Source organism: Culex quinquefasciatus, chromosome 1 (genome assembly GCF_015732765.1).
Source record: "Culex quinquefasciatus strain JHB chromosome 1, VPISU_Cqui_1.0_pri_paternal, whole genome shotgun sequence".
NCBI classification, from domain to species: Eukaryota; Metazoa; Arthropoda; class Insecta; order Diptera; family Culicidae; genus Culex; species Culex quinquefasciatus.
Genome location: NC_051861.1, coordinates 39,850,316 through 39,865,805, shown reverse-complemented (window position 1 = coordinate 39,865,805; position 15,490 = coordinate 39,850,316). Strand labels below are relative to the sequence as shown.

General features: G+C 36.9%; 1 protein-coding gene across 2 annotated transcripts in view; it reads right to left on the bottom strand.

The window, feature by feature from the left end:
- Nucleotides 1–15,490, bottom strand: part of LOC6037368 (protein roadkill) — a 181,800-nt gene that overhangs the window by 100,046 nt on the left and 66,264 nt on the right. Inside the window, exon 2 of one of the 2 annotated variants that reach the window (XM_038248995.1) lies at nt 7,153–7,219. The exons of the other annotated variant lie outside the window; for it this stretch is intronic. The gene's annotated coding sequence lies outside the window, so the exon portion shown is untranslated. The remainder of the gene's footprint in view (nt 1–7,152; nt 7,220–15,490) is intronic. 2 annotated transcript variants of the gene reach the window in all.

Below are 15,490 nucleotides of genomic sequence, written 5' to 3'. Positions count from 1 at the left end.
AGCTTTAGTAGCTTGATTGACCTTTTCACGGAAAGGCTAGGTTCTGAACTGCTGATGTAGAAAAGCCGCCGTATCCAGCACACGACCCGGCGCGGCTTGCCAAACTGCCCTAGAAACGGGGCAGTTCTAGCGGCCTACACACGCTCGTTCACAGCGCGCCGAGTGCCACTAACCTCGTGATCAATTTACCTCAATAATAAAAGCATAATCGAGCTACGGCGGCCTATGCTATCAAACGCACACATTATGCCGAGTGTTGGCCGCCCTCCGGCCACTTGTTAATATCACCATTCCCCTACCCCTTAGTCCACGAGTTGACTTCGCAATGAGGAAGTAAAACACCGCCACTTTTGTCGGCGGCGGTGGCGCGTAAGTTGCCAATGTAAACAAAACGGCCTACGCGTGTGATAAGAGGTAGAGAGGCTCTAACTAGTTAGTGGGACCTACCTAGAGTACCCGTACGCGCTTGGAACAGAGCAAACTAGCATCGACAGCCTGCGGCTACCACCGGCGGTTAGGTTAGGTTAGGGCGGCGTGGGGGTCTGAGCTTGTTTACACTCGGCGGCTTCCCAAGTTTGCGAGGCTTGAATAAACGATTCTAATGAGTCAGTTATGAGCAATTCTCTACGAAATCGGTCTTTTTTCTTCAATTTTAATTTTTGTATTTTTTAATCCGGCTGAAACTTTTTTGGTGCCTTCGGTATGCCCAAAGAAGCCATTTTGCATCATTAGTTTGTCCATATAATTTTCCATACAAATTCGGCAGCTGTCCATACAAAAATGATGTATGAAAATTCAAAAATCTGTATCTTTTGAAGGAATTTTTGATCGATTTGGTGTCTTCGGCAAAGTTGTAGGTATGGATACGGACTACACTGGAAAAAATAATACACGGTAAAAAAATTTGGTGATTTTTTTATTTAACTTTTTATCACTAAAACTTGATTTACAAAAAAACACTATTTTTAATTTTTTTTATTTTTTGATATGTTTTAGAAGACATAAAATGCCAACTTTTCAGAAATTTCCAGGTTGTGCAAAAATCACTGACCGAGTTATGAATTTTTAATCAATACTGATTTTTCAAAAATCGAAATTTTGGTCGTAAAAATTTTCAACTTCATTTTTCGATGTAAAATCAAATTTGCAATCAAAAAGTACTTTACTAAAATTTTGATAAAGTGCACCGTTTTCAAGTTATAGCCATATTTAAGTGACTTTTTGAAAATAGTCGCAGTTTTCATTTTTAAATTAGTGCACATGTTTGCCCAGTTTTGAAAAAATATTTTTGAAAAGCTGAGAAAATTCTCTATATTTTGCTTATTCGGACTATGTTGATACGACCTTTAGTTGCTGAGATATTGCAATGCAAAGGTTTAAAAACAGGAAAATTGATGTTTTCTAAGTTTCACCCAAACAACCCACCATTTTCTATCGTCAATATCTCAGCAACTAATGGTCCGATTTTCAATGTTAATATATGAAACAATTGTGAAATTTTCCGATCTTTTCGAAAAAATATTTTTGGAATTTTCAAATCAAGACAAACATTTTAAAAGGGCGTAATATTGAATGTTTGGCCTTTGTGAAATGTTAGTCTTGATTTGAAAATTCCAAAAATATTTTTTCGAAGAGATCGGAAAATTTCACAAATGTTTCATATATTAACATTGAAAATCGGACCATTAGTTGCTGAGATATTGACGATAGAAAATGGTGGGTTGTTTGGGTGAAACTTAGAAAACATCAATTTTCCTGTTTTTAAACCTTTGCATTGCAATATCTCAGCAACTAAAGGTCGTATCAACAAAGTCCAAATAAGCAAAATATAGAGAATTTTCTCAGCTTTTCAAAAATATTTTTTCAAAACTGGGCAAACATGTGCACTAATTTAAAAATGAAAACTGCGACTATTTTCAAAAAGTCACTTAAATATGGCTATAACTTGAAAACGGTGCACTTTATCAAAATTTCAGTAAAGTACTTTTGATTGCAAATTTGATTTTACATCGAAAAATGAAGTTGAAAAATTTTACGACCAAAATTTCGATTTTTGAAAAATCAGTATTGATTAAAAATTCATAACTCGGTCAGTGATTTTTGCACAACCTGAAATTTCTGAAAAGTTGGCATTTTATGCCTTCTAAAACATATCAAAAATAAAAAAATTAAAAATAGTGTTTTTTGTAAATCAAGTTTTAGTGATAAAAGTTAAATAAAAAATCACCAAATTTTTTTACCGTGTATTATTTTTCCAGTGTAGTCCGTATCCATACCTACAACTTTGCCGAAGACACCAAATCGATCAAAAAATTCCTTCAAAAGATACTGATTTTTGAATTTTCATACATCATTTTTGTATGGACAGCTGCCGAATTTGTATGGAAAATTATATGGACAAACTAATGATGCAAAATGGCTTCTTTGGGCATACCGAAGGCACCAAAAAAGTTTCAGTCGGATTAAAAAATACAAAAAAAATCGAATGACCGAAATCCTAGAGAACTGCTCTTATAATTACAAGAGCGTTCATAATTGCTTGGAAAGTGGCGGCGGTGGCGCCCGTGAGAAGTTTAAATTATGAAGGGAGTAGTAAGTTGCGTGATTTGGTTTAGAATAGTAAAATTTGTGCGATGAAATTACTCATTCTGAGCAGTTTTTCCAAATTTCGCTAATCAATGATCATAACATATTTTGTGTTTTGTATTTAATTTTTATTTCAATCTGATCGAGCACAACCGCAGCCAGTCCAAAGAAAGTCTACCTAGCCATAACTTTCCTATCAAAATGTGGATTAAGTATTCTCAAACAACTTTGTCTGCCACTTTAACGTGATCCGGTTGGAAAAAATCAGTATTGTAATTGATTGATAGAAAGAAAAAGACTATCATTTCATGATTCCTGCACCAAAATATCAGAGGTATAGCACCGTCAGTAGAGCTTGTGAGTTCTCTTTTTACATCTCGTGATTGCCAGCGTGAGCATTCTCTTTCTATCACTCCTTCTTCTTTTCTCAATCACGCTCACTTGTCGAAGATTATTTTGTTTTCTCAAAAAACCAGGGATGGAATAATCGCAAAAAATCAATTTCGCTTGCGAACTTTCTTCACCCGCGAAAGAGAGAGGAGGCAAATCACGCAAAATAAAATCGCTTCCAAACTTCTCCAAGAAAATCAATCTGTTGATGATTTTTTGTGAATTTCCTTGTCAGCAACACTTAAAAATATTTATTTCACTTTGTTTACACACATTGCCCATCTACAAAATGTGGCAGGTCATATTTCGACATGTGACGTTACACTTGCAAGTGTAGAAATGAAAAAGATGTTCCGCCGAATAATCAAGATGATGATTTTTTTTAGATTCCTTTTACCGATCTTTCGTGCGCGAGAGAGAAGAGCCATGCTCCCTTTGGATTGTTTCTCTTTATGAGCGCCTAATGATTTTCTTTTGATGATGATTATTCCATCGCTGCAAAAAACTGCAATGAAAGAAGCGTACTGTATTCAGGTATAAATATCTGAGTAACTATTACTCCGAATTTTGATGGCAAAAAATGAAACAATCGTAAAATTGTCTGATATCCCGGGCAGACGGTAATAACAAAATTCATGCCATTTCAATAACAAATACTGTTAAAATAACAAAAAATGTTATGGAATATTCTTGTAAAATCCATTTTTGCATAAGAGCTTAATAACAGTTTATGTTATCATAACAAAATTTGTTATTGGTCTGATATTGGTTGAAAGTCAAAACAACTTGGGAATAACATTTTTTGTTATGGAAGAATAACTCCAATTGTTATTGGGATGATCGGATTAGTTGTTAAAATAACAAAAAATAATAACAAAGATTTGTTCGAAGAATAACGCAAAATGTTATTAGTCTGCTGTTACAATAACAATCCAATAACAAAAAAATCATAACGGCGAATAACAAATATTGTTATAAATAACATGAAATGTTATTGGCCTAGTATTTTCAAATAACAAAAAATGTTATTCCCACGTTATTTCCGTCTGCTCGGGATACCCAATGAGAATATTTTGTAAAACATGTCTTAGGTCGTTGACAGCTTAACTTCTACTTTTTGAAAAATAAAACAAGAGTTTTTTTATACTAACCTTTTCTTTGAAGGAAAGGCAAAATATGTTCAAAGATGGTCAAGCATTTGAACAGGCAGTTCTTCTGAATTTTGCCAAAAATCGTGATTTTTATATTTCTACTTTTTTTTTCATTTGTTTGAAAATGTATCCTCTGATTCTTTATATTTAAAATATATTTTTTTGCAATTCCGTCGTGAAACTACTTACTTTTCCTGTCATTCTTGAACGACGAAATAGCCTACTTTTCTGTACCAAAAATAACAGAATCGAATAGCAACACTTTTCAAAATAAATGCTGAAAAGTTCTACTTTTCAGCACTCAAATGGGTGCTGAAAAGTTGAACTTTTCAGCACTTGTTTAGAAAAGTAGCACTTTTCAACATTTTTTTTATTTAAACGATTTATTGACAAAATACATGAAAATTTGACTTAAAATTTCACTCAGTGTGTGTTTTTTGTAATTGCAAAAAATGTTGTATGGAACTCGTTGCAAAACTTAATTTATTCAGCACTCTTCGTATTTATCCAACTCGGTGAACCTCGTTGGATAAATGTAAGACTCGTGCTGAAAAAATCCTCTTTTTGCAACTAGTTACATAAACTACTATAGTATAATTAGTTTCTTCACACAAGTTTTCATACAAATTTGGGACTGTCCATAGAAAAGTGCTATAAAACATTCGAGAATCGGTAACTCAAAAAGGGCATTTTTGATCGACTTGGTGTCTTGGGCAAAGTTGTGGTTATGATTAGGGCAACTGAGAAAAAATAGATACTCACTCAAAAGAATAAACCTTTTAGCAGAAAAATCGTTTTTTTTTTTAACAATTTATGATATTTTTATATTTTTTGATTTTTTTGTCGAAAATCCACAAAAAATCAGAAAATCATTTCTAAATGTAAAATTGAATCAAAAAGTACTTTTGAAACATTTTGGTAAATTAAAGTTTTGAGTTATAGCCGTTTTCGGGTTAAATTAGGTCCATGCTGAAAATTATCTACAATATGCATTTTTGATCCGACTTTTGGTTGCCTAAAATATGGTTTCCAAGAGTTTCTTAAGTTCTACACAATTGACTCTCAATTTTTTATCGATGATATTTATCTCGGTAACCATTGATCAGATTTTCAACGCAAAAAGTGAAACTGGTGTGACGTTTTCTCAACTCCCTGAAAAAAAAATATTCTCAGATTTTGAAAACCACGACCAAATTATTTGGCCCAATTGAAATGTTAGTCGTGATTCCAAAAATTTGAAAAGAAAATATTTTATTAGCTGAGAAAATCCTCCACATTTTTATTGATAGTGGTGATTTTACCTTTGGTTGCTGAGATAAAGAATTAAAATTACTTGCAACGAATTAAAATTATGAAAAATTAGTTTTGCAATGTGCCCTCAAATTTGAGATCTTATTTAAAACTACGATTTACATTTCAAAAGGGCTTTAAACGAAATATTTGGATAACTAAACTTACTTAAAATCCCGGGATTCCCGATCAAAATTCCAGGCAATCGAAACTAACTGAAATCCTGAAATTTCCGAGATTCAAGCTCGTTTCCTTTTAGTCAAATCTCGATTAATAAAGTTTTAGTAAGATGGTTGGGATTTACTTCAATGTGTTCAAGTTATAAGAGGTGAAACAAACAACGCTGCCCCCCTAAATTTACAAACTATGTAACCTTTCTACAATCGCCAGCAAACTTATCCAACTTGTGAAATGTGCGCTCCATTTTCAACCGGAAAGTAATTTTCCACTAGACGAGCCCTCTTGGTTCCCGACCCAGCAATCATCCCGGATGGTCTGCTGGTTGGAGTCCCTTTTTGCCACGTCCAATATCCTTCAGCAGCAGCAGCAGCAGTTTCAACGGGAGAAAACGGGAGATCTTTATGGTAGAGTCGGGTTCCACAATGTAGTTCGCCAGACGAATAAATAAAACCGTAAGGATTACATTGTGGAGTGTTGGGGTGTACGTGCAAGCTGGTATGTTTTATGTAGCAGAGGGTATGCTGCTTCCTTCTTCTCCAACATCCATTGCGAATATCTTGGCAAGCTTGTGAGAGCAGCCTGGCATTCAGCATGATGGTTTTATATTCCCTGTTTTTTTTTTCTTTTCGCTCGATTGCTGAGAAAATTTCCAACGAGCTGGCAACAATGCTGGCCGGCTGGCAATAGCCATCCCATGTGGAGTTGGTGGTGTCCTCGTTGTCGCGACACATGGGGCGACCGTGAAGAGAGTGTACAAGGTATTACACTCAGACCACACACATGGAACTTGAGCAGCAGTTGGATTTGGTACTTTGTAGCCATCGTAACCGTCCTCGACGGGTTGGCAGGCGTATAGGACTTTGTACTTGACTGGAGCCACACCCAGTTGTTTATGTAGACATATCCGGGCAAACTTTTGATGCAACCACTGACATATCACAATCTCATTACAAATGTTCTGTTGCTACCAACGATAGAGCCAACTCTGAAATCACAATCAAACGTCATTGAATCAAGGTAGACTTCGCCCTGGAATCGCCGGCCGTGTAGCGGCAACCTTTTCCAGAACCACCACTACGCTGTTGTTGCAAACCCGGTTTTCGAAATGTAAACCAGCTCAACCGATAAGAACCTGCCCCGATGGCCGCCGCCGCCCAGTAAAAGTAGTACGACGCGATCAAAGGGAAAACTTTCGAAGCATGGACGGAAAAGCGAGCCACGTCTCTAGGTAAAGCCAGCAAAGTGATACACTACTGGCAGAAATAAGGTCCACTTTGGTGGCGGAGTTGAGGCCAGTCCGAGAAAGTCGTGGGTGAAAATCGGCGGCCCATGGAGCGAGAGGCACGTGGTTTTGCAGTTTTCCTTGTGCTATACAGCGATGATTGTGCCATTCTTGAGGAGGGGAGGGCAACGTTAGTGTTGAAGTAGTGCAGGGAAGGGACACAGTGGACAAAAATTAAACAAAGAATGAAAATTTTACGGAAAAAAGGAATTATTAAAATTGAAAAAAATATAGAAGTTGTTCAATTTTCTGCCAACTTAATTTAACACTTACATTTTTTAAAGTCGAAAAACGTTTCGTTAACATCTGTTGTCGACATTCTATCGCCAAATGCTTATACCTGCAATAAAAGAGAAGAAAATTGTAAACAAATTAGAGCAATAAAAACATTGATTTCTCGTTTACATTTTCAAAAGGTTCTATGCATATAGGAAACCCATGGCGCATTGGATGTTTTGAAAAAGTTCTCTAGATTTAAAAATTACAGATGGTTCATGACATACAATATTCTTTTGGTCCATACAAAATTGCAAACTAGTTTTAAACAAATAAGTGGGAGGTGAGATTGGGTCATACAAATTTCAGCATTTATGTATGACTCAATCTTTTTGATATTTGAAAATACTAGACCAATAACATTTTATGTTATTTATAACAAGATTTGTTATTCGTCGTTATGATTTTTTTTGTTATTGGATTGTTATTGTTATAACAGACTAATAACATTTTCAGTTATTCTTCGAACAAATCTTTGTTATTATTTTTTGTTATTTTAACAACTAATCCGATCATCGCAATAACAGTTGGCGGTATTCTTCCATAACAAAAAACGTTATTCCAAAGTTGTTTTGGTTTTCAACCAATATTAGACCAATAACAAATTTTGTTATGATAACATAAACTGTTATTTAATTCTTATGCAACCATGGATTTTGCAAGAATATTCCATAACACTTTTTGTTATTTTACGTTATTCAACTCTTATGCAAAAGTTGATTTTTCAAGAAGAATACCTAACACTTTCTGTTATTTTAACAGTATTTTTTATTGGAATGGTATGCATTTGGTTATTACCGTCTGTTAGGGACATTAGAACAGAAAAGTGGTAAAATTACACATTTTCAGAAGTAAAATTACAAATTTTATCTTGCATAAAAGATGTACTCCTTCCCAGATGTAATATTAACATGATTTTTTTTACTGTGTAAGACAAATAGCCATGCATTGAGTCAATTAATCGTTTAAATCAAAAAAATGTTGAAAAGTACAACTTTTTCTAACAAGTACTGTAAAGTTCTACTTTTCAGCATTTATTTCAGTGCTGAAAAGTAGAAATTTTCAGCAGTTCTTTGGAAAAGGGTTACTATTCGATTCTGTTACAGTCGACTCTCTGGCTGTCGATCTTCTCGATATCAATAATGCTCCATGTACCGATAAATTCTTCAGTCCCTTCAAACTGCATACTTCGATTGTCTTTATTCCTCGATATTTTCTCTTGCTTGAAGGATCTTTTCCTCGACGGTCCCTTGAATTCTATTTGCTTTAAATATCTATTCCGGTTGTCAATAATTTTACTTTCTCATGGCTTGCATAGACATTTTTCTTTGAGAACGAAGCTTTGAAGGCTGTTTGACATTTATTTGTTTTTGTTTGCTGGACGTTGCCATGATTCTTTCCTATAGCTGGGCAGCAAGAAAAAACAAATTTCAATCGAGTCTTCATTTTGCATCGTTCTGTAAACTGATGATTCTCTTCCTCGACGGTCCCTTGGATATTGACAACCAGAGAGTCGACTGTATTTTTGGTAGAGACAAGCAGGCTGTTTCGTCTTTCGAGAATGACAGGAAAAGTAAGTGGGTAATTCTCTACCAACTCACACAAAATCGGGAAAAGTTGCCACGACCACTCTTCGATTTGCGTGAAACTTTGTTCTAATGAGTAACTTTTGTCCCTGATCACGAAGCCGAGGTCCGTTTTTTGATATTTCGTGACGGAGGGGCGGTACGACCCCTTCCATTATAGAACATGCTAAAAAGAGGTGTTTTCAATAATTTGCAGGCTGAAACGGTGATGAGATAGAAATTTGGTGTCAAAGGGACTTTTATGTAAATTTAGACGCCCGATATGATGTACTCAGAATTCCGAAATAACGTATTTTTCATTAAAAACACTAAAAAAGTTTTTAAAATTCTCCCATTTTCCGTTACTTGACAGTAAATTTTTTTGGAACATGTCATTTTTAGGGAAATTTAATGTTCTTTTCGAATCTACATTGACCCAGAAGGGTAATTTTTTCACTTAGAACATTGTTTTTACATTTTAAAATTTCGTGTTTTTTTTTTAACTTTGCAGGGTTATTTTTCAGAATGTAATAATGTTCTACGAAGTTGTAGATCAGGCAATTAAAAAAAAATGATATTTATACATTTGTCTAATTGTCTGATCTACAACTTTTTAGAACATTATTACATTCTAAAAATTAACCCTGCGCTATTTCGAAGGTAATTTTTGCAATTTTTTTCCTTCTCTGTCTAATTCGTTCTCCTTAGTACCAGTAAACTCTCTCCCCATTTTGAACAAATCAGCTGTTGAAAGGTAATCCATATCTCAGCTCAGGATAACAACTGCACCAATGTAATTGTTAAAGCAACCTAATAAAATGAAATGAAATGAAATTAACCCTGCAAAGTTAGAAAAAACACGAAACTTTAAAATATTTTTTTTTGTTTTAAATGAAAAATGACCCGTCTGGGTCAACGTAGATTCGGAAAGTACATTAAATTTCCCATAAAATGACATGTTCCAAAAAAAATGGACAGTCGAGCAACGGAAAATGGAAGAGTTTTTAAAACTTTTTAGTGTTTTTTTCGATGAAAATTACGTTTTTCCGGAATTTTGTGTACGCCATCAAATCGGGCGTCTAATTTTACATTTAAGTCCCTTCGACACCAAATTTCTATCTCATCACCGTTTCAGGCTGCAAATTATTGAAAAACACCTCTTTTTTCGCATGTTCAAAAATGGAAGGGGTCGTACCGCCCCTCCGTCACGAGATATCAAAAAACGGACCACGGATTCGTGTTCAGGGACAAAAGTTACCCCTTAGGACAAAGTTTCACGCAAATCGAAGAGGGGTCGGGGCAACTTTTTCCGATTTCGTGTGAGTTGGTGGAGAATTACCCTTATACCATTTAATACAAGTGCTGAAAAGTTGAACTTTTCAACACTAGTATCGAAAACTAACATTTTTCAATATATTTTTTGTTTTTAATGGTGAATTCACTAGACCCATGGATGTTTGACATAAATTCCATTCAAAAGGTGTTATTTCGGAATTGCAAAAAATGTTGCAAGTAATTCATTGCATTTTTCAGCACTCGTCGTATTCATAACACTCGGTAAACCTTCAACAATTATTTGCATGCTGAAAAGTTGAACTTTTCATCGTCAGCCCTTGTAATGCTTTTTGATACTGTTTTTTGAGTTTGCAACTTATCATGACGGTAAACAACATTCAAGTTGGTAGCGTTTCGCTGAAAATTTCAAATTCAAACACCCAAAATACAGGATCGAGAGAATAGTACCACCTAAATTTATTGAGAGCTCAATGCTAAATTCGCAATTATGTTCATTCGGTAATTGAAACATTAAATCTCTAACAACAGTCATGCATCGACTTCTGAACACTCTTGAGTCATCAGGAAGTGGTGGAAGTGGTTAATTCATTGAGTTGGTTTTTCAAAGGTCTCTGGTTCGATTCCCGTTGACGAGACGTTTTTTTTTTGTTTTGCCGGATGAACATTGCTTTGGAAATTAACTCGAGGAATTAATCGGTTTTGGGTGATGGGTGTTCCCTTAATCTGCAAAAAATAGTGTATCGTTGCAAAACTTGATTTTTTAGCACTTGTCGTATTTATCCTGCTCGATGTGTTCTATTTGCAACTTGTTGCATAAAGTGTTGATTAAGCTTGCTGCAGTCATAATGAATGCAAACATAGAAATGCGTTTAATTACAAAAATAAATAATCAAAAAACGTTCTTTTCTTTATTTTTCGCTGTGTCTCAACAAACGGACATGCAAAACATGAACGAGAAAAGTGCTCCAACATAACTGCCCTCGCGAATCTAGTGCCAACCTACCCCTTCTGCTCTTCACACTTTCCCAGGGCGGCGGCGGCGGCATTCTCTGGTTTCTGGGTTTCAAAGTTGGAAATATTTCCCCGCGTGGTTCGCTTGGCCATCCACTGACTCTGAACGGTAACCGCGGCGGCGGCGAGGTGGTGTTCATTAAATTTAACCCGGGCATGGTCTTCGGGTCTATATGACCCAAGAGCATGATAAAAGTTATCGTAACTTTTGACCTTTGGCACTTACAGAGCTGAAATTTTATGACTTTGTGTATCTTACCAAGACACACATTTGAGCCAAAAATGGACTTCCGGTGGCCACCGGAAGTACCCCCCAGAAAAAAAGTCACACTTATGGTACTCGGGTCTATATGACCCAGAAATGTTTTTGGCTGCCATAATTCGGAACCTTGACCGATTTTGGATGTCGTGACCGCAAATGAAAGGTTAGAATGTCTAGTTTGCGATTCCGACTAGCAGAACCGGTTTTGGGCACTGTGGCCACCGGGAACCTGCTACAACCGAAAAAAGTCCTTTTTGAGGCCCCGACTTTGAGGACCTGTATCTCCGGAACGATAACACATAGCGGGTTGCTTCCAGTTGCATTTGACGGGTAATAACCTCAATTTTAAGCTCCCGTAGAGATTATTTGTCAAAAGCGGACACCGGTTCCGTTAACCCGGAACATCCGAAAAACATGATTTTTTCAGCTTTTATTATAAAATCAACACATTAGTCAATTTTTTCAACCGGATTTTTTGTAAATCATTACATACGTATATTATATACTACCCCTGACTGTTTGGGATCGTTCCGGCCAACTGTGGCCAATCCGGAACCGGTTCCAGGGTACCACCAAAACGGTTCCAATAATGGTATCGATAGAAACCCGTCATGTTGCATATCAAACTTCATGAAATTGAAAATTATGACCATCTGAGGTCATGCCGATATCCTCTGACTCAACCTGGTCATGCTGGAACCGGTTACCGGTGGCCAGTGGGGGACACTTCCGGAGTATGCAGGAAAGCATATCATGCGACATATCAAACGTCATGAAATTAAAAATTATGACCATCTGAGGTCTTGCCGATATCCTCTGACTCACCCTGGTCACGCCGGAACCGGTTACCGGTGGCCACTGGGGGACACTTCCAGAGTATACAGGGAAGCATATCATGCGACATATCAAACTTCATGAAATTGAAAATTATGACCATCTGAGGTCATGCCGATATCCTATGACCCAACCTGGTCACTCCGGAACCGGTTACCGGTGGCCACTGTGGGACAATTCCGGAGTATGCAAGGAAGCATATCATGCGACATATCAAACGTCATGAAATAGAAAATTATGACCATCTAAGGTCATGCCAATATCCTATGACCCAACCTGGTCACGCCAGAACCGGTTACTGGTGGCCACTGGGGGACACTTCCGGAGTATGCAAAGAACCCTACCATGCGACGTATCAAACTTCATGAAATAGAAAATTATAACCATCTGAGGTCATGCCAATACCCTCTGACCCAACCTGGTCACTCCGGAACCGGTTACCGGTGGCCACTGGGGGACACTTCCGGAGTATGCAAAGAACCCTACCATGCGACGTATCAAACGTCATGAAATTGAAAATTATGACTATCTAAGGTCATGCACATATCCTATGACCCAACCTGGTCACGCCGGAACCGGTTACCGGTGGACACGGGGGGACACTTCCGGAGTATGCAAAGAACCCTACCATGCGACGTGTCAAACTTCATGAAATTGAAAATTATGACCATCTGAGGTCATGCCAATATCCTCTGACCCAACCTGGTCACTCCGGAACCGGTTACCGGTGGCCACTGGGCGACACTTCCGGAGTATGCAAAGAACCCTACCATGCGACGTATCAAACGTCATGAAATTGAAAATTATGACTATCTAAGGTCATGCACATATCCTATGACCCAACCTGGTCACGCCGGAACCGGTTACCAGTGGACACGGGGGGACACTTCCGGAGTATGCAAAGAACCCTACCATGCGACGTATCAAACTTCATGAAATTGAAAATTATGACCATCTGAGGTCATGCCAATATCCTCTGACCCAACCTGGTCACTCCGGAACCGGTTACCGGTGGCCACTGGGGGACACTTCCGGAGTATGCAAAGAACCCTACCATGCGACGTATCAAACGTCATGAAATTGAATATTATGACTATCTAAGGTCATGCACATATCCTATGACCCAACCTGGTCACGCCGGAACCGGTTACCGGTGGACACGAGGGGACACTTCCGGAGTATGCAAAGAACCCTACCATGCGACGTATCAAACTTCATGAAATAGAAAATTATGACCATCTGAGGTCATGCCAATATCTTATGACCCAACCTGGTCACTCCGGAACCGGTTACCGGTGGCCACTGGGGGACACTTCCGGAGTATGCAGAGAAGCATATCAAGCGACGTATCAAACTTCATGAATTTGAAAATTATAACCATCTAAGGCGGTGGTCACCAAAATGCGACCTGCGGGCCGTATGTGGCTTACCGAGGTCTTCTGTACGGCCTTCGGGATAGTTTTGAAATTATTTTGGAATCCGGACCACTTTGCGTTCTCATATGAAGTTCGCCAGAGAAATCATAAACTAAGTTTCTTTAAAAAGAAAAAAATATGTTTTTTTTTGACGAAATAACCATAATTGATTTCAGGTTTCTACAATATTTAAAAGGTCATGGGAAGTAATAAACTAATGGGGCCTAATTTTCCTGAAGAATTCATAAAACGATTAAATTACTAAATTTGGAAATAATGAATATGAAGCATTCATTCCTTTAAAACTATAAAATTATGAATGTGATAGTGTGACAAACACTTTGTATTATCTGGGAATCACGTTGCTAAAAATACTAAGAATAAATAAATATCCAACAGTTCTAAACATCAGATCACTTTCTGACTAAAACTTGTTAGAAATATTGAATTAAGAAATTATAAAATATGTATTCCGAGCTAATATTTTTTGGTTCAAATTTGTTATCCTAAAAAATCGACAGAAAATAAAAATTCTATTTGAATATATTTTTGATTTTTTTTTTTGTTTTTTTGTGCCCTAATCTTTGATTCAAAATGAAACGAGAAGATTATACTTCGTACGAAAAGATCTTAAAAAATATCAAAATCATTGAAAAACACTTTTTTATCTTGTTCAATAATACAAATTTTTCGAACCAAAATAAACTTCTAAATTTCAATAAATATGATTTTTTCCTATAACATACGAATAATTCAAAACTTATTACTGTTACTTCAAAATTCACTCAAAAAATCATTGAAAAAAATAGCAAAACATTCAAAGCTTAAATAGAACAATTAAACCAAATGTGTACGCAAAACCAAGAAAATAATTATCAACAAAAAAAATTATTATAAATACAACAAAAAAATATATTTTTTTTAAAGTGAAATATTGTCGAATTGTACAACAATTATATTTTAAAACATGAAATATGATGAGAAAAATTTATGAAGAATGTTGAATTTTTTTCAATTGATTATGTATAATTGGTGACAATTTCTAAGTTGTCAAAAATTTAGTTGTTTGTCAAAAATTCAATTTCAAACTATTCTACTCTACAACTTATTTTTTATTTATATTTTACATGTTGCCCGCGACTCTGGGGCAAATTTCCAAATTAGCCCGCGATGATCAGCTGGCTGAGGACCACTGATCTAAGGCCATGCCGATATCCTATGACCCAACTTGGTCACTCCGGAACCGGATACGGGTTGCCACTGGGGGACACTTCCGGAGGGTCTGTAAGTTAGGTAATTTTGGAAAGTTCAACTTAATTTATCTAATACAGAAAATTCAAACCGCCATCAATTAAATGGTTCCGGAATGGTAATCGGGCTCGGTTGTGTAGCTGCTAGTGTGATTGCGTCCACATTTCTTGTGACGAGTAATGTGTCATCACGCCTTCTATCGGATGGGGAAGTAGAACGTCGGTTCCAGCCTCAGTTGTTGTACGGTCATTTGATCATTCCAGTTTTCTCCCTGCTATAAGTACAATCAACACTCCAAACCAAGCCGCTGGAGTCGCTGGCGGCGGTTGGACTCCCAATCCAAAGGTCGTCAGTCCGAACCCTGGGATGGAAGGTTCCTTGGAAAATCAAAAGGATTTAGTGCTCTCCCCAGTAAAACCTTTTAAATCTTAGGTTCGAGAAGAAACTTCAAACATGGTTCTTTGCATGTTTCACAAATTTCCTCCATTCCCAACTCATTTTTGGTTCCAAATTAATCAGGATGGGCCGGAGGACATTGCCATCAGAAATTGTCTCCCAGTGGCCTGGTTGGATTAAAAAACGTGGGCAAGACCTTTGGTGGTCATAATTTGCAATTTCATGAGGTTTGATATGTCACATGATATGCTTCCTTGCATACTCCGGAATTGTCCCCTAGTGGCCAGCGGCAACCGGATCTGGCG